This window comes from Ranitomeya imitator, chromosome 5, assembly GCF_032444005.1.
Source record: "Ranitomeya imitator isolate aRanImi1 chromosome 5, aRanImi1.pri, whole genome shotgun sequence".
NCBI classification, from domain to species: Eukaryota; Metazoa; Chordata; class Amphibia; order Anura; family Dendrobatidae; genus Ranitomeya; species Ranitomeya imitator.
In genome coordinates this window covers 73670481-73690660 of record NC_091286.1, presented here as the reverse complement: position 1 = coordinate 73690660, position 20180 = coordinate 73670481, and the positions used below count along the sequence as shown (strand labels likewise).

The 20180-nt window shown below is 41.3% G+C and overlaps 1 protein-coding gene across 7 annotated transcripts in view; it reads left to right on the top strand.

The window, feature by feature from the left end:
- The window catches only part of PLCB4 (phospholipase C beta 4), a 400742-nt gene that overhangs the window by 132376 nt on the left and 248186 nt on the right, over nt 1–20180 (top strand). Inside the window, exon 1 of one of the 7 annotated variants that reach the window (XM_069768809.1) lies at nt 14145–14224. The exons of the other annotated variants lie outside the window; for them this stretch is intronic. The gene's annotated coding sequence lies outside the window, so the exon portion shown is untranslated. Of the gene's footprint in view, nt 1–14144; nt 14225–20180 lie in introns of those variants that run through there. 7 annotated transcript variants of the gene reach the window in all.

Genomic DNA, 20180 nt, shown 5'->3' with positions numbered 1-20180 from the left:
GTGCCGCATTCCCCAGGTAAAGCCACTTTTGAACCATAAACAGCGGCAGAGGCGCCTGACCTGGGCTACAGAGAAGCAGCACTGGACTGTTGCTAAGTGGTCCCAAGTACTTTTTTCTGATGAAAGCAAATTTTGCATGTCATTCGGAAATCAAGGTGCCAGAGTCTGGAGGAAGACTGGGGAGAAGGAAATGCCAAAATGCCTGAAGTCCAGTGTCAAGTACCCGCAGTCAGTGATGGTGTGGGGTGCCATGTCAGCTGCTGGTGTTGGTCCACTGTGTTTCATCAAGGGCAGGGTCAATGCAGCTAGCTATCAGGAGATTTTGGAGCACTTCATGCTTCCATCGGCTGAAATGCTTTATGGAGATGAAGATTTCATTTTTCAGCACGACCTGGCACCTGCTCACAGTGCCAAAACCACTGGTAAATGGTTTACTGACCATGGTATTACTGTGCTCAATTGGCCTGCCAACTCTCCTGACCTGAACCCCATAGAGAATCTGTGGGATATTGTGAAGAGAAAGTTGAGAGACGCAAGACCCAACACTCTGGATGAGCTTAAGGCCACTATTGAAGCATCCTGGGCCTCCATAACATCTCAGCAGTGTCACAGGCTGATTGCCTCCATGCCACGCCGCATTGAAGCAGTCATTTCTGCCAAAGGATTCCCGACCAAGTATTGAGTGCATAACTGAACATTATTATTTGATGTTTTTTTTGTTTGTTGTTAAAAAAACACTTTTATTTGATTGGATGGGTGAAATATGCTAATTTATTGAGACAGGTTTTTTGGGTTATCAGGAGTTGTATGCCAAAATCATCAGTATTAAAACAATAAAAGACCTGACAAATTTCAGTTGGTGGATAATGAATCTATAATATATGAAAGTTTAATTGTAATCATTACATTATGGTAAATAATGAAATTTAACACTATATGCTAATTTTTTGAGAAGGACCTGAATAACACTGCCCACATAGTATATATCAGTCACGCAGTATATAACACAGCCCACGTAGTATACAGCAGTGTGGCACCATATCTCTGTTTAAAAAATAATTAAAATAAAAAATAGTTTTATACTCACCCTCCGGCGTCCCCCAAAGTTGTCCCGATGCGAGTCTCGCGAGACCGCTAAGTCATCTGGGTAATTTTGCAATGCATCTCTGGGAACGGAAGCTGGCGGCAGCCTTGCCGCTCGCGCGCATCGGTGGACGGCGGAAGGTGAGAATAGCACCATTTTAAAAAAATTATTTTTAACATTAAAAATTTTTACTATTGATAAGCAGCATCAATAGTAAAAAGTTCATCACACAGTGTTAATAGCAGCGTTAACAGGCTACATTACACCGTGTTATGCCGCTGTGTAATGCAGTCGGTTTAACGGACTGCTAAAACGCTATGTGGGCGGCGGGCACTGACTGGGAGGGGAGTATAGAGGGGGCACTGACTGCAGGGGAGTAGGGAGCGGCCATTTCGCGGCTGGACTGTGCCCGTCGCTGATTGGTCGCGGCTGGCTGGCCGCGACCAATCAGCGACTTGGGATTTCCGTGACAGACAGACGGAAGTGCCCCTTAGACGATTATATATATATATATAGAAGGTACTAGATTGTGGCCCGATTCTAACGCATCGGGTATTCTAGAATATGCATGTCCCCGTAGTATATGGACAATGATGATTCCAGAATTCGCGGCAGACTGTGCCCATCGCTGATTGGTTGAGGCAACCTTTATGACATCATCGTCGCCATGGCAACCATTATGACATCATCGTCGCTGTGCCCGTTGCTGATTGGTCGAGGCAACCTTTATGACATCATCGTCGCCATGGCAACCATTATGCCATAATCGTCGCTGTGCCCATTGCTGATTGGTCGAGGCAACCTTTATGACATCATTGTCGCCATGGCAACAATTATGACATCCTCGTCGCTGTGCCCATCGCTGATTGGTTGAGGCAACCTTTATGACATCATCGTCGCCATGGCAACCATTATGACATCATCGTCGCTGTGCCCGTTGCTGATTGGTCGAGGCAACCTTTATGACATCATCGTCGCCATGGCAACCATTATGACATAATCGTCGCTGTGCCCATTGCTGATTGGTCGAGGCAACCTTTATGACATCATTGTCGCCATGGCAACAATTATGACATCCTCGTCGCTGTGCCCATTGCTGATTGGTCGAGGCCTGGCGGCCTCGACCAATCATTGACGCGGGATGTCTACGTCCTTTATGACATCATCATCGTCGTTGTGCCCGTCGCTGATTGGTCGAGGCCTGGCGGCCTCGACCAATCAGAGGCGCGGGATTTCTATGTCGACGCTGTGCCCGTTGCTGATTGGTCGAGGCCTGGCGGCCTCGACCAATCAGAGACGTGGGATTTCCAGGACAGACAGACAGACAGACGGAAAACCCCTTAGGCAATTGTATATATAGATATCCAGACTATAAGGCGCACCCCCACTTTCCTGCAAAATGTTGGCGGAAAAAAGTGCGTCTTATAGTCCAAAAACTACTGGAGGTGGTCGCTCAGATGTACAGGTGATTCTCACAAAATTAGATATCATCAAAAAGTTAATTTATTTCAGTCACAGAAAGTGAAATATTTCTGGTGAAAAACCAGCTTCCTTTCTCCACAGAACATGATGTTATAGGTGTTACTGTAGTGAAAGGTGACCGGATATTTACAACTTAAAAGGCTGCAGAGGTAAAGTGGGGACAAAGCAACTAAGTAATAGAAGAATCGTGCTTCTTACATTCTCGCTGCAATTTAGAGTTTTTCCACTGGAGTCTGGGGAAGAGTAATGGAGTCAACTGTGTGTCAAAGGAGAAAGCAGAAAATAAATCCCATAGAATATTACATCTCGCCTCTCTTGTGTTGAGCGCGGACTTCACATGCCGTGAATATCTGCGGGTTTATGATTAAGCTTGTCTGTGTATGAGTAGAGACTACATAACGATGTGTTGAAGTGTGTGCGTCCCATCATACTGGCATGTTTATTCATTGAAAAGCTATAAAAAGAACCCAGCCTCTGATGTAAGGAGGATTCCTCTAATGTATAGGTTGTGCCATAGCCATAAACTAATGTGTTCTAAAACCTTGGAGGAACGTAAAGTTCATAAGTTCAATATGTATATATGGAATCTTACTTTTATATTTTTGGGGATTTTTAAGTCAATTCTGGATTTAACATGAAAATAAGTGAGCTAATGCCGTGGCAATCGGTGTAATGGTAGTTGATGTTGATGTCAGCTATGAATTGTCCAAAAACACAGCTGACATCAAGCCCTGGTGTTAGTAATGGAGAGATGTCTATCAGACACCCCACATTACTAGCCCAGTAAGTATTAAGAATAAACACACACAAAAAAGTCTTTATTTAAATACACACTCCCCAACTCCTTCCATGGTTCACTATTTTATTAAAAAAAAGTCACACGCAGGACTGCTGAAGTACACCGAATCCGACGTATTCCACTGAATCCGACATAGTCCACCGAATCCGATGTAGTCCACCGAATCCGATGTAGTCCTCTCAATCTGACGTATTTCTCCAAATATGACGTATTTCACTGAATCCGACGTATTCCACTGAATCCGACGTAGTCCTCTGAATCCTACGCAGTCCTCTGAATACGATGTAGTCCTCCGAATCCGACTTATATCCACCAAATCCGACATCGTACTCCAAATCCGACATAATACACCGAATCCGACGTAGTCCACCGAATCTGACATAGTACACCGAATCCGAAGTAGTCCACCTGATCCGACGTAGTGTACCAAATCCGGCGTAGTCCACCGAATCCGACGACCTCCAAATCCGACGTAGTACACCAAATCCGACATAGTCCACCGAATCCAATGTAGTCCTCCCAATGCGACGTAGTCCACCGAATCTGACAAATTGAAACCTGAAAAACATAAACAGAGAGAAATCAAAAGACACTGTCCCTCTTTTACCACTTTATTAGCAAGAAAAGTTCCCATGCGGGTCAACCATAGATCACCGAATCAGATGTTGTCTAGAGTGCAGAGCGACCAGGAACATCTGAAGAGCAGTGATGTTACTGGTGTCACTGTTCTTCCAAGGTGCCGAGTCTTGGGCAGTGCAGCAGCACCAGAGAGTGGTAGCTACAAAAGCCTAAGGAGCCTCAGAACGACGGATCTAGAGAACTTTGTGGGAATTGCTAGACTACATCGGACCTGCATGGGAACATTTTCTTATAAAGTGGTGAATGAAGGACAGTATCTTGTAAAGGGACAGTGCGCGTTTTTGCCTCTGCGTTTTTCATAGAGAAATTTCTGCATCCTAATATTCAACGTGTGCACATACCCTAATTATTCCTTCTAAGCCATTGCACGTGGCAGGTGATCCCTTCATTGATGTAAGGCGCTTAGGCCTGCAATTTTGGCAGAACACACAGCGAAATAAAAAAACACCATTTGACCATGCTAAGTGGACACAGATTAATTGTAAGGTACACGGTGCTACCAATTTATTCAAATTTGCTGATTCCATGTGCCTCCCATTAGTAAGCCAATGCGTCATACCCTTATATTAAGTAATCCCATGTGCCTAACCCCAATATGTTTCATATCAGTGTTACCAAACCGAGGCACGCATGGAGCGAATTATAATACTAGAGATCAGAAATTAGCACAACATAAGTCTATGTGAGAAGAACTCTGACCCCAAAAGCTTGCACTCTGGCAGTCGGTCCCACTCATTGCAAGATGATCCAACAAGTGCCACATTGAGCTCCTTTAGAGAGATCTGGGAAGCAAGAGAGTATATTTTTATATGGTGCCCAGTGGATGATACTGACGGTCATGGTTTCCTCCGTTAACCCTACCTTGAACTGCTCCTTGTGTTTTGATTGGCTGCCCCAACATTCATCACTGACTTCCAATCTCAAATTTTGCACATCCTAATGTCATTGGTAATTAGCACAAGAAGAGTACAGAGTACCAGTGGCGGTCATATCATTGGTGCAACATGTGCGGCCGAAAAGGGGCCCAAGAGGTAAGGGGGCCCATTTTTACCTCCGAAGCAGGGGCAATTTTGCATTTTTAGGAGCCCTTGGGCTGCAAAGGGTCCATATATTGTTCTTGCACAGGGGCCCTTTTCTGACTGTGTCCGCCAGTACAGAGTACTCCGCATGCACAAGATTTCAGTGCTGAAGAGAGTGATGAATGCCAAAGCAAAAAACTGTGAAGGCTGATGTTATGGAGAGAGTCTGAGCACTTCCCAATCTTAAGACTGCCCACTAAGCACTTGCTTCACTGGCATATGGGGTAACCTATCAGATTTTTTTTCAAAGCTACACTGGTATGTTAACACTTATGTCAAGGGGTTTTCCACGCCAGAGCAAACTTTCAGTAAGCAGTTGCCAAATGCAAACAGTGAGTAACATATACACTGTTAGGATCAGCCTCTGCTAGCCGGTTTGATCAGCTGTATGGGATTTTCATACTTGCGGTCATTTGCCGACTAGTTTCTCGTCCCCTTCTGTTAAGAAGCTTGCAGGCTTGTGATGACTGTTCGAAGCGGTTAACGGAGGCTCATCCTAACAAGTTTGCCCTGTGGTGGAAAATGCCTTTAAGGTACCATACTTGACACAGACAGACTTTTAGGAAAACAATTATATATAATTCTTAACTACTTTTAATGTTTCAATTAACCTAAATAGTAAATTACTGACCATAAATTATTAAATACTCCTGATAAATGTTCTAATAGATCCATTACATTGCTGTTAAGAGAATATTATGTAGCCGCTGATTCTCACCGATTATCTTTTTCATCCCTAAATAGCAGTTAATTACCAAATCAGTGCATCTAAGGCCAATTTATGTAATAACTCCGACTCTAGAACTTGCTGCATATTATAGGCTGATTGTGGAAATGTGAATGCGTAGGGCTTGTCTGAAAAAAAATGTTGCAGTGGAGATAAACCTTTTTGCTAATGGTTTCACACTTCAAGCTTCCCTTAAATGATCCTCTTTAGAAAATTAAACATTCTGCGTCTGGGAGTTTGATTATCGCAGGAGAGTGCGGACGAGCCATAAACATAGACACATAATGCCACGTTATATTTTAAATATTATTAAGGTCTCCTTCTTATAAGGACAGCTCTTTCCCGTGATTTAGTTTTATTAGCAGTTAGCTGGCTGCATGATTGCTGTTCCCAAAATGGGACATTTGTAAGCACTTGGTCTCAGGAGAAATATTCTTGTATGACACTGTTAAGGGTTCTTGCTAGGAGACTGGGATAAACTGTAGTTTCCATTATGTAGACTTGCCACTTGCCGGTATTATTTGTCCCCATGCCAGTAATAAAGGAATCCTAAATTCTCTGTTCTTTACTAATTGATATCCGGTATTAAGAGGAGGGTAATCAAATACAAGGGTTCTTCTACCATTATGACCATATCGGCCATAGTGCCAAAAGTCTTGAGTTTGATAGAATAATCATTTGTCTTCTGGAAATGTGTATAATTTTGTTACTGATATTTTAGGGATTTTTCTTTTAACAAATTATTTTATTTACAGTACAGAAAATACAATTTTTACCAAAAACAAGAAAAAGTCAGTAAGCTAAGGTGGCTGATGAAAGCAGAATGCATGAAACTGATATCAAAACTTCTCTGGGTGAAAGGCAGCAATGAAGATACAGTCAATCGTGTAGGACGAGAGTGAGACTGGTTCTTGATGAGTGCTAATAAACAAGAAGATAGAAAATTTAAAAAAAGTGTCTCACTCCTTGTTATATTTGATTAAATGAAGTCAAGCAGCCGCAACATGATTACCACCCAAAAGAAACTCATAGACGACATGTTAGAGACTAGGGAAGTAACTAAAGATAAAGACAGATCCTCATGGGCGGAGAATGAATGAGGGCAAAGAGAAGGCAAGGCATGGAAGGGGTGACAGAACTCAAAATAATTGGTGTTGCAGCGAGAATATTAATTCAATAATTCCATGACTTCAGACATTTATCCTGGATACCATTCACTGAAGCTTCAATATCCTTCATCCTCAGACCTCCTGAATTGTAGTAAAACATAAGGAAATCAATGGAGCCACAGTTTGTCGTCACAGGAAAGGATTACAGGATTTTGCATAACAAATTAATTTAATAATTTTACTCACTTATATAGCGCCCTTAATTCCACAACACTTTGCACACATTATCATCACTGTCCCCATAGATGTTCACAATTTAGATTCCCTATCAGTATGGTTTTCGAGTGTGGGAGGAAACCAGAGAACTTGGAGAAAACCCACAGAAAAGGGGACACACAAACTCCTTGCAGATATTGTCCTGGGTGGGATTTGAACCCAGGACTCCAGCACTGCAAGGCTGCAGTGCTAACCACTGAGCCACTATGCTCTCCATGAATGTGAAAATTGTCTCTTCAAGAGAGAAAGAAGGCTAGAACTCTAGTGCTACTTATTGGAAGTAGCATTCCTAAAAGTCAATAATGACTCTTTACCGAGCCTGACATATCACGCTCCGCAAGGAGAAAGGTTACAACGTGGGGCCCAAAAATGTCACACAGATGTAGCAAAAACAGTGGAGGACAATGAGAGCAAAATCAGTAAATCTAGACTCAATGCACCAGGCTTGATGACACTGTGAGTGGATTTCTCAACCACTGCCATCAACATATTGTAGGAGAAATCATCACTTCTTAGGCCTCTTTCACAATTCCGTCGGTACGGGGCCGTCGCAAACCGTCGGCCCGACAGACATTGTGCAAATAGTGCACAACGTGGGCAGCGGATGCAGTTTTCAGACGCATCCGCTGCCCATTATGAGTTTCGGGGAGGAGGGGGCCGAGTTCCAGCCGCGCATGCGCGGTCGGAGATGGCGGTTCCGACGGACGAAAAAACATTACATTGAAGGTTTTTTCATCACGACGGGCCGCAAAATCACGACACATCCGTTGTATGACGAATGCAACGTGTGGCCATACGTCGCAATGCGTCACTAATGCAAGTCTATGGAGAAAAAACGCATCCTGCGGGCAACTTTGCAGGATGCGTTTTTTCTCCATAATGACGCATTGCGACGTTGGCCAAATGACGGAAGTGTGAAAGAGGCCTTAGAGGGAATCTGTCAGCAGGATTTCACACACCAAACTATTTATATGTGCAGTTAACTCTTTCAATGACGAGTCCAGCAACACATTTACTTCCAGTAAGATTGTCCATTACTGAGAAATCAGGGTTGAATTGATATGCCAATGAGGTTGTAGATCTGACACTCCAGTTCTATTCCCTACCCAGTGCCGCCGCCTCCTCCTGATTGTCTGATGGCTCCTTTGCCTGAAGTCACATAGCACACAACAGAAAAACAGTACCACTGCTGCCACTTGACCAGAAAAAAAGTCCACAGAGCCGGTCGCACCTCTATAACTGAAAGCCAGAGGCTCCCAGGAGGAATAAGGTTAATTTCATCCTGGTAGCCGGGCTTTCAGTGCAGTGGCTGTACAGCTTAGAACGCTATTAACCTGCAGACTAATCCCATATCTGCAAGTTAATTGCCTTTTCAGACATGACAGGTTCCCTTTAAACCATATTATGAATTCTTAAAAAAAAAACTGATTACTCAGCGGAGCAGCAGGGATAAAACAAGTGTAAAAATGCCTGTTGACCAGGTGACAGGTCTTCTTTAAAAATAATTTTAACCCACAGATGCGCATTTTGCTTCTCCATCGAGTGTTTGGCGTCTCGTGGCTAATTATTGTCCAGCGAAGCTTTACTTTGGAGAGGTCATTAGATCACATAGAGTTTTAAAAATAAAAAATTGTTTGATAAACCCTTTAAAATTGATGCAACAAATTACAGGGTATAAGAGTAAAGGCAGTTCCTCCACTGATATGTGCACCAAAGACAGTACTAAAGGGACTCCACACAGAATGTTTAAGCCAAGTCCCGCCGCTCGGTGCTTCACGGCACAGCTAATCATTTAACTACACCATCCCACCTGCTTGTTTTCCCTCAATCGCCACCATCCCCTTATTTGATTGCCATCTCTAGCCTCATAGAGCCAAAGAAGGACGAAGATAGATGGAAACCAAGCAGTTGGGAAGGTATGTATAATTGATTGGCCGCGCCGTGAAGCATTGAGTGCCTATGACTGTGCTGACAGTCCCTTCAACTTGTGAGGGATGATGACAACAGTGCTTCTTAATAGATTTGTGTTCAAGAACAGGTGGTAATGTGGACAGGGTTGTACATCCTCTCCACCTCTAGAGTCTTCACGTAGCTGGAGCCTTATTTTGTGTATTATACATCTCTTACGCTCAGCCAATAATCACGGTGACACCGTATAGAAATGTAATCAGATTAATCCTTTCAAGTATGTGAGAATCTCTACACCTTGTGACGGATCATCGGTGGTTGATGAAAGCCACCCGCAATTTATTTTTAAAGCCTTAACAGATCTGTAATGAAGTTTAATCTTGATCTAGCTTTAGCTCATGGAATATTATTTTTAGATGCCAAGAACGATAATGACAAATTACTTGTATAATTTTACTGCCAGCTTCCTTTTCCAAACGACCGTGTAGGAAAATTACAGTAGTGGAATTTCATTAGGAGATGTTATCAGGACTAACGAGGAAAAAAAATTGTTTTAAGGGACAAAGAAAGAATTAAAAATAACACAGAAATTTACCCATAGTACAAGAGGTTAAAAAATAAATGTAAATGATGTGTGACAGTGTTGAAAACGAGCAGTCAACAAGCCTACAATAAAGTGGAACGGCCAATCTGCTCAGCGTGACTGGAAGCTTTTAATAATGGTAATTATGGAGACTCTCGCGGTTGAATCTAGCTCTCCTCTTATAACTTTGCTTTTTTGTATTTGGTGAAGTCTCATTATTGACTTTCTTCTTACCGAGGATTAACAGATCTAAATAATGAATTGATACATCGTAGATGAAAAAGAGAAGAAGACATTTACTTAGGTGGCGCTGAGACGTCTTACTGTAGCTCTTACACCCCATGGGCAATAGTGGGGCTTTTTTTTCAGATGAGAGCAGCCATGTTTATTTAGTGCCATACTTAAAAAGATATTTAAAAGATTAAAATGACATGAAGGCAGTCTTTATCTTCAGAAACACATGATCAGCTTTTAATTCCGATGGAATCTCCAGTTGGCCATGTATCGAGAATGACATGATGGAAATTCAGATGACTGGCTGATCGTATACTGCTGTACATGGAAGGGCTTGGTCCATTGGAGAAGCTGTTTATTAGTTACTTGAATTCTGGCTAAAGGCCCCTTGAGAAAGGTTGATAATTAGCCACTAATTTTCAATCTCTAGTCCACATAAACATGCCACCAATGAGCTGATAACTGAGCATGTAGGGTTAAAAATCAATGTTGATCACGTTCATCTCCTTGTGAAGAGCATCCATTGCTAAGTTTAAGGTATGTTCACACTTCACGTTTTTGCAGCCTTTTTTTCTGCTCCCAAAACCTTCCCTCTTGACAGGAAAAACGCTGAGTACAAAAGGCGTTTTTGCTTTGTTTTTTTTCCATGCATTTTTGCTGTGACTTTTTTGCAGTGTGTTCTTGGAATTTACTTTCCCCATTTGTGATGGCACATCATTCTCTGTAAAGAAAAGTGTTTTTATGCTACAATGAGACTGCATAGACACAGGATGCTGCACAGGCTTTGTGCTGCATATTTTAAGAGATTTTGGAGTTTGTCATTGCTTTCAACTTCTCTTTCAGGTGGACGAACCTCACATGTTTTTCAAAAGGAAGATGCTATAGGAAACGCAGGAGTTTTTTTCCTTAATCATCTTTTGAAATGGTTTTTTTCTGGTCATTTCCATGCTTTTTTAACATTTTTTAGTTTTTCCCGGATTTTGGTGGCACCTTTTTTTAAAAAAAAAAATACATTCAATATTGAAGAAACTGCTAGGACTATTGAGTGTCTTTTGAGCTTCCATATTGACTTGTACTTTAAAGTATACAGGATATTCAGAGCGGAAAACACCAGAGAAATGGTCTGCTCCCTTTTTTTATTCCCTTGGCTTCATTGGAAACCTGAAGCTATTTAAAGATGCTAAAAAGCCTGAATATATGAACGGCATAGAAAAGCATATGTTAGGTGGGCTTTGGAGTGGACCCACCTAAAAAAAGACAACACGTTCATATGTAAAATGATCTGTTTGTTCTACGCTACTCCCTGCAGAAATAAAAATTATGATGGACCCCATATAAGTTAGTGGAGGGAATAAAAGATCTTGACAGGAACCATCACACCGCAGTTGAGTAGAGCCTCAGGCCTCATCATCATTTCATAATGTCGATCTTTAGGAAAACAACTGATCAGCACTCAGCAATTTCTTCGTTTTCCCCAGTACACTGTACATGCGTGTGTATGTAGATGTATGGATAAGCCATGGTCAGACACTTTGGCAGTGACATATTACCCAAGAACTTTCTTTTCCTTCACACTCACTGTTGGGTGGGGACGTAACACCCACACGCACATTAGATATTTGCCGAAATTGGCACGATTGGCAGTTTTCCACTAATATATATGGACACTTCAGCTATAAACACTTGGAAACACCTTTAAAATCCCACTCGATGTGTACATTTTCCATCATAAATGGTTGATGACTCTAAAATGATAATAATGTCAAACTTTTGACACCGATCATAGCTGGTGTGGAGTTCATGACACCTTCTGACCTCAGACTGGTTCGTTCAGGGAATAAGCTTCTGCGTTGCTGATAGTCCCAGGTCGTTTGCTGAGATTTGTTGCTTTTTTGTCTTCTGTTTTCTCTTATTTTTCTTTTCCTGGAATAAATTGCCTGTCAGTAAGAATTAGATGTTTTCCTGTTTGAAAGCTTTTGCTTTTATAGTTGGAGTGGATTTCTTCCATTTCTAGGTCACTCATACAGCGTAACTGGAGGCAACGTAACTGGCATTGCCAGATCCTAGCTTTGCGTCTGTATCGAGGATTCGATTTCCTTTCTTCAGCTCATTATAAAAGTCATTCATATTAACCCACAGTAAGTCAGATGGGTCCGGAATATGACATGGGAATATTATTTGTTTGCATGTTTGCAACACAAGTGCAGGGCAAGCAACCATTGTATTGGCTGGCGCTATGTTAATGGGTTTTTTTTTGGCACTTCCTAGGATATGTCATCAATATCAGATTGCTCTGGATCTGTTAGCAGCTCCTGCGGCAGCCGGATGTACTCCGCGCACAGAGTTGGAAGTTTATGGCTTTGTTCACTTGTGGTCGTCCTTGAGCGCCGCAGCTTGAGTGCGTCACTTCTGTAAGAGCTAAGCTACAGTGGACTGTTGTCGGACCCAAACCGATCTGTTATTGATGGCCTACGCTAAGGCCAGGGTCACACTTGCGTATTTCCTCTCATTTGAGAAAATTGGGCCTATTAGGCTAATCACACTCCGATCAGAGTTTGATTACCGTGTGATCTGATTTTCTTGGATGAGGAGAAAATGATGAAAAAAGATTTCTCCATCTTCTCCATTCTCAGTCCGTGAAAATTTTTTCAACAGTCATTTGCTTGTATGGCCAAGTGCAATCTGAATATCGGATGCAAATCGAGAATGCTGACGTGTGCACTGCCCCATAGAGTACGATCCGATGTTTTGTCAGATCGCACGTGGACAGGAAATACGAGCCCTTAGTGTGTTGTGTTAATATTTTCTGCGTTGTTGCTTTTGTACATTAGGCGAAGATCATGAAGATCATTACACGAAGGCCTCGTGCATTTTTATGAATTAATATAGCATGACTCCATATTATTATTTATTGTGCTTTCCAATGTGGTGGTTGAAGACCCGAAAGAAGGGAAGTACACAACCCAAAATACAATTTTAAATACGGTATTTATTGATCTATCAGATAAAAGGAGTTTTTAAAAAAAATGAAAATAATGATACAGGTGAATACTAAAAAGGTATAGAACAAGGCAGAGTGACTCCTTAGCAACCAAGTTCATAAATTAAAAATGTAAAGTAGGTAAATAATAGTGATGGCCACATACAATATTATAGTACTAGTAAAACCCAAGTGGATAAGATAAGATAAATAGTCCAGGTCCAATCTAGGTGCAATAAGAAATATGTAAAATATATAATGTTATAAATGTGCAAAGACAAAACACGGGTTACCCAAAAAAACCTCCTTTTTCCTCCTTTTGGGTCTACTACTATTTTGGGTCTCCCTAGATTACTTTTGTGTGGTCTATGTTTGGGTTTCAATTTGGTGTTGGGGTGAAAGCAGATTACCCGGAAACCCACACAGACATGGGAGCAGATATTGTAGCAGTGCAAAGCGACAGTGCTATCCACTGCGCCACCACGCATCCCATACTTATACCTACCGATGTAGATACCGCTAATAGTACAGATGGTGCTCTACTAGTCAGCTTCATGGCAAACTTCACTTTTGTCTCTCACGCATGTATTAAAAATCATTTTTTTTATTCTTATGCAGTCTGTACGGGATCTTTATGGCATTCATTTTTATATATCAGCAGTGATTAAAATCTGTACGGGATCTTTATGGCATTCATTTTTATATATCAGCAGTGATTAAAATTTACAACATCAAAAGCAGTTTCTTAAGTTAAGAACTGCAATGTAGCTGTTAAAATTGGATGCAATACGTCTGATCTTTATGGGATCCAATTTTTTTTTTACAAAGCCATAGACCTGAATAGTTAATTGTGATCCAACTTATGGATGAGACTGGTGCTGTATTTTTTTTTAAGCGTAGAATTCGGTCAGTGGTAAAAGTCATCTGAACGGGCCAACGGAGTAACATTTCTCAGTTTTTCCTATGGATAGCACTTTGGGAAACTCCTTACGTAGCGCAGTGAGACGTCTGCTCAGTTAGCCATGGATACATCTGCATAGGTTATTCAGAATAAAACTTTGATGTTTCATTTCACTGCCCAATCTATGCGATGCTAAGCCTACGTGATCAATAATCATATACTCTGATTACAGGTTTTGACCAATTGTTGAGCTTATGTCAGAAAATCATTTCAAACGGCTTCAATCAAGACAGATGTTAAAAGCGATGAATTCATCGTTTGTTGCAGGCAGCGAGCACACAATCAATTTACTTTACAAGTGATCCCAAAACACAATCAGCGGAATACAACAGAATCGGCTTAAAAAATTGCATGATTTAGAAGGTAAAGGTGAATGCAATATGAAATGTTTTAGTGACCCATTATGGTCGTAAACAATAAATACATTTAAAAAATAAAAATAAAAATAACAAAAAACACAAGAATTAAAAATTTAAACCCCATTCATCGTGATCAGTTATTTGAATATCCAGAAAATAACTTTTTTTTTTTTACAGCTAGTAAAAGTGCATGTTTGTTAAATCCAGAAATTGTGCTTGGTCAGGAATGGGGGAGGGGAACAATGGCCCGATCCTGAACTAGTTAAAAGAGAAGGAGCTTTTTGGTAGGTGAGGTGTACTGACTCCCTGTCAGAACGACCTTGGGCCGGGGTCACACTTGCGAGTGCAATGTAAGAAACTCTCACGAGTCTCTCGCATCCATCAATACCCGGCACTGCCGCCAGCACTCGGGACCGGAACGTTCAGCTGCATGTATTTCTATGCAGCCGCATGCTCCGGTCCCAAGTGCCGGCGGCAGTGCCGAGTATTGATGCACTCGCAAGTGTGACACCGGCCTTAATCACAGATTCGGCAACCTGCAGTGACACAAAGAGCCTGTACAAGCCAAAAGGTGCCATTTTTTAAAATGACCCTCAAGTTCAAAAATGAATCAAGCCAAAAATTCATGCATTTAAAGAATCACTCCCATCAAAGTTTTTATCCTATTAATATACTGAACAAAAAAATAAATGTAACCCTTTTTTTTTGCTCCCATTTTTAGTGAGCTGAACTCAAAGATCTAAGACTTTTTCTATGGACACAAAAGGCTTTTTTTTCTTAAATATTGTTCACAGTTTTGTCTAAATCTGTGTTAGTGAACATTTCTCCTTTGCCGAGATAATCCATCCACCTCACCGGTGTGGCATATCCAGCTGCAAATTAGACACATGATTATTGCACAGGTGGGCCTTAGGCTAGGTTCACACTACGTTAGTGCAGTCCGTTCAACATATCCGTTAAACGGACTGCACTAACGCAAGTGCCGGCACTTGCACAGCGCTAACGCAGATGGAGCTTCTGCTAGCTCCATCTGCGCTAGCGGCGAGCTAGCAGTGACGGACCCGGAAACGCTGCAGGCGGCGTCTCGGGTCCGTCACTCAATGACGGCACATCGCTAGCGCACGCCCATTGTGGGCGTGTGCTAGCGATGCGCTCGCCATTGCTTGTAATGGCAGCGTTAACGGACTACGTTACACCGCGTTATGCCGCGGTGTAACGTAGTCCGTTAAACGGGTTCACACAACGCAGTGTGAACCCAGCCTTAGGGTGGTCACAAATAAGGCCATTCTAAAATGTGCAGTTTTACTGTATGGGTGGTCCAAGAGGGTCAGAAAACCAGTCAGTGTCTGATATGACCAACATTTGTATCACGCAGTGCAATACATCTCCTTCGCATAGAGTTGATCCGGTTGTTGATTGTGGCCTGTGGAGTGTTGGTCCTCTCCTCTTCAATGGCTGTGGGAAGATGCTGGACATTGGCAGGAACTTGATCACACTACACTATTGTTTACTCCGATCCAGAGGATCTCAAACATGCTCAATGGGACATCTCAAACATGCTCCTCCCCCTGCCAGGGACTTTTGCAGTGACTTGTGACTCATACAGGGAAAATTGACCTCCTGTTTCTACATAGAGCATAGAAGGATTCAATTAGTCAGTTTTTCATCACGTGATGTCATAGACTTAATGGAAAAGAAAATAATTAGCTGGGTAGAAAGGCAAAATGAGCAATTGTAAGTACACAGTTCTATATGATATGATGACTGCAATACAGCTCTGGCAAAAATTAAGAGAAAACTGCAAAATGTTCAGTTTGTCTGATTTTTCCTTTATAGGTATAGTTTTTAATGAAATGTAAATTGTTCATTTATTCTATAAACTTCTGACAACATGTCTCCGAATTTCCAAGCGATGAATTGTGTATTTATTTTCTGAAAAGGAGAAATGGTCAAAATTAAAAAAAATGCATTGCTTGCAGACCTCAAATAATGCAAAGAAAACAAGTTCATAATCATTTAGAAACAACAATACTAATATTTTAACTCGGGAAGAGTTCAGAAATCAATATTTTGTGGAATAACCATGATTTTTAATCACAGCTTTCATGCGTCCTGGCATGCTTTCCATCAGTCTTTCACACTGCTTCTGGTGCAAAAATGTAAGCAGTTCTTCTTTGATGGCTTACTTCCTCTTGATTACATTCCAGAGGTTTTCAATGGGGTTCAGGTCTGGAGATTGGGCTGCCCATTACAGGGCTTTGATGTGGTGGTCTCTTAATTTTTACCACAGCTGTATATTAAGAGAATAAAAATTTTGATTTGAGGAGTGATTCTTAGGTAAAAAATAGGTTGTCTTCAAAGGCCTCTATTTTTTTTAATTCACTATAATGTATTCTGATTTTTGAAGGACTGGCTAACTTGCTGCAGCATGTCCGCTTTGGCTTCTGATCGAACTGGTCAACCAGGGACACAGCAGTTTTTGCTCACAGCAATAGAATAGAAAACTTTTCTATTACACAGGATTGGAAGTATTTTTAGCACGTGCACTCACTTGGATCTATGTTGAGAAGCATATTTGATAAGACGGTGCTTTATAAAATGCCAGATGAATAGTGTTATTTTTATCCTGTGATAAATGTACAAATGTGTCAAGTATATCTTCATGTGAGAAATCATCTACATACAGTAATAATAATCACAGCCCATGGTCAGAGGATTGGTATTGTTCGGCTGCTTTGTCCGCTCACAGAGCCATGGTTTCCTGCACCTTGTTCTCTTTGAGAAAGGCCAACGTATAAACGGAGCTGCCGAAACCACATGATCGGACGGTGTCATAGTCTTGCGAGCTATGTTATAAATGACTAAAGCCAAACCTATTTCGTGTATTGAGTTACATTATAGTTTTCTATATTTTTTATGGAAGATAAAGGAAGTAAAAGGGGCAGCACAATGGCTCAGTGGTTAGCACCATGGCTTTGTAGCACTGGGATCCTGCGTTCAAATCCCACCAAGGACAACATCTACAAGGAGTTTGTATGTTCTCCCCGTGTTTGCGTGGGTTTCCTCCGGGTTCTCGGTTTCCACCCACATTCCAAAGACATACTGATAGGGAATTTAGATTGTGAGCCCCTTGAGGACAGTGCCGATAATGGCTGTAAAGCGATATCGAATTAATGGCGCTATATAAGAAAGTAAAAAAAAAACGAAGGTCATGAATGAAAAAATAAAATTTCAGTAAACATTTTGTTCTCTGCATTTTTAAACAAATCTGTTACCAGATTTAACACTACAAACTGTGTATAGTATGAGAACCACGGATAGCGTTCGTCCAAAACTGGTCGTTTCAGGCAGAGATAAGCAGCAGCTCTCGCTGTGGTGGACACAGTCTGTCCATGTGTTTTGTGCCAGATATTCACTTCAATCAATTATACTACATTTCATCCATTTTGGCTTCTGCAGATAAAATTATTATTTATTTATAATGCACCATTGATACCATGTTGATGTACATGAGAAGGGGTTACATCAAAATACAGATGTCATTTACAGTAGACAATCGAGCAATGATAGACCGGTACAGAGGGAAGAGGACCCTGCCCTTCGGGCTTACATTCTACAGGATGATGGGGAGAAGACAGTAGGTCGGGGGTTTCAGTAGCTCTGGTGCTGATGAGGAGGCAGCGTGGTCATTACAGCTTTCTTGAAGAGGTGGGTTTTCAGGTTCAGTCTGAAGGATCCAAATGTGGTGGATAATCGGTCATGTTGGGGAGCAGAATTCCAGAGGATGGGGGATATTCGGGATAAGTCTTGGAGGCGATTGGGTGAGGAATGAATACGTGTGAAGGAAAAAAAGAGATCTTAGGAGGACCAGAGATTACACAAGGGAATATATCGGGAGATATAAAAAAAAATAAGCAACTTCTCCAAGCAAAAACAGCCCAGAAAACTCAGGATGCTATTCATTGTTGCACTTACGGTTATTTATTTGTCTAGCTTTTTCAAATTCATTATTTTTTTTTCAGTTACGCCTATTTTGGAGGCCATTTTGTTCATCTGTTTTTCTTTCTGTTCCTCATTGTTGGTGGTAGTTTTAGTAATGCAGCTGATTTATTATTTGAAACATGTAGAAAATTAGCCGATTTTTTTTTTTTTTGTATATTCGTATTCCATCCCCATCGCCAGGAGTGTTTTTTTTTTTTTTTTCTATATGCCAGAAATTTTATCGCAAATGTTAATAGGTGTATGCCACTTTCTAACAGCTCATGCCCCTTTTAAAATAACAAGCATTTTTTATATTGCCCAACAATCATGAACCCTCTTGCACCATTTTGAATAATTAGGCAAAAAGAAACGTCAACCAATACCGCAAGACAACAAAAAGAAAAGTGACTTAAATAAACACAAAAGAAGAATCGTGCCTGGGAGCCTTTCATAATAAAGGCGTTAGCTGACTTCAGCATGGCCTCGTTAAGGGCAGGGGCAGACGGCCGTAAATTCTCACGTCCGAGAGAATAGGGCCAATTATGCAAATTGAACTCTGATCAAACTCGGATCCGAGTGTCAGCATATTGTGATCCGATTCCCTCAGATGAGAGCACCATAGTGCCGGTGAGAAGATGGAGAACAAGATTTCTCTATCTTCTCCATAGTATGAATGCACAGAAATCGGACTGAACTCAGTTGTTATCAGAGTGCAGTCCGATATCTCCCATGCGTTTATTTACCTGCATTTCTGGGTGCGATCTGGATATTGGATCAAACTTGGCATGCAGCGATTTCCTTAGACACACTCTGTCCAAGGGGAAAAATCAGACATGTGCACAGCCTCATAGAGTAACATTGGTCCAACTACGATCTGATGTTTTGATCGAAAATACACTTGTCTGCACCTGCCTTAAGGCAATTCATTAATCAACAAATTAAGTAGCACTCTGTAGCGCTATAGCATGCAAACATGAAATATGTGAAAGTTGAATTCCATTACTGCTCTAGAAAATGGGAAACATTGAGAATACTTAGCGCATAAATCGGCCAATTCATGTGTACCCAGCAACCACGATAAGGTGATTATTGCTGCTGGGAACCTGCCTAATGTGAATCCTCTCTTAGGCTGAAGCCTACATTTTTATGGGAAGGTAGGATACTACTATAATAAAAATCGCCTGTGGCTGATGGATGGAGGGCTCAGTCAGAGAGCCTAAGTATACAAATTTCAAAAGCCTGACTCACTTCCAAACAGAAATCAGGTGTGCCATCTCCATATATAACCAACAAATAAAGTAGCACCCTGTAGCGCTATAGCCTGAAAACCTGAAATATATGAAACTTAAATTGCATTATAGCTCTGGAAAATATGAAAAATTTAAAATACTTATATTGGCCAATTTATGTGTACCCGGCAGCCACAATAACGTTTCAATCACAGAGCTTATTTACACAAATAGGAAAAAAAATCGGACATGTGCAGAGCCCCATAGAATAACATTGGTCCAAGTGTGATCCGATGTTTTGTCGCATCGCACTTGGATAGAAAATACACTCGTCTGCACCTGCCCAAAAGTAATTAATTGTTGCATCCGGATCCCCCAGTTCAGCTTTTTAGGGAGATACAAAAACTTGTCCTCGCTTCTTTTTAACTGCTGAATTAACTGCACCATCACTATGTACGTTTTGTTGACTTTCGTTAATTGCCGCTCCTGGTCCTTTTTGGGTAAACAAAGCTGAGATAATAATAAAAATAAACGTTTTAATTTCTTTTAACACATTTTCTACTCTCAAGCGACTTGCAGAGAATTGCTCAGCATCTCAAGCACCGGGAGTTTATCTTGACTGCTCTATAACAGATGGCATGTGGCAAGATTAGCATGCCTGTCAGAGCCAACGTTTCAAAACACAGCATTTAATCCCCCCGGAATACAAGCAAAATGTATGAATACTCATAATGTGAATTGGCATGCCTC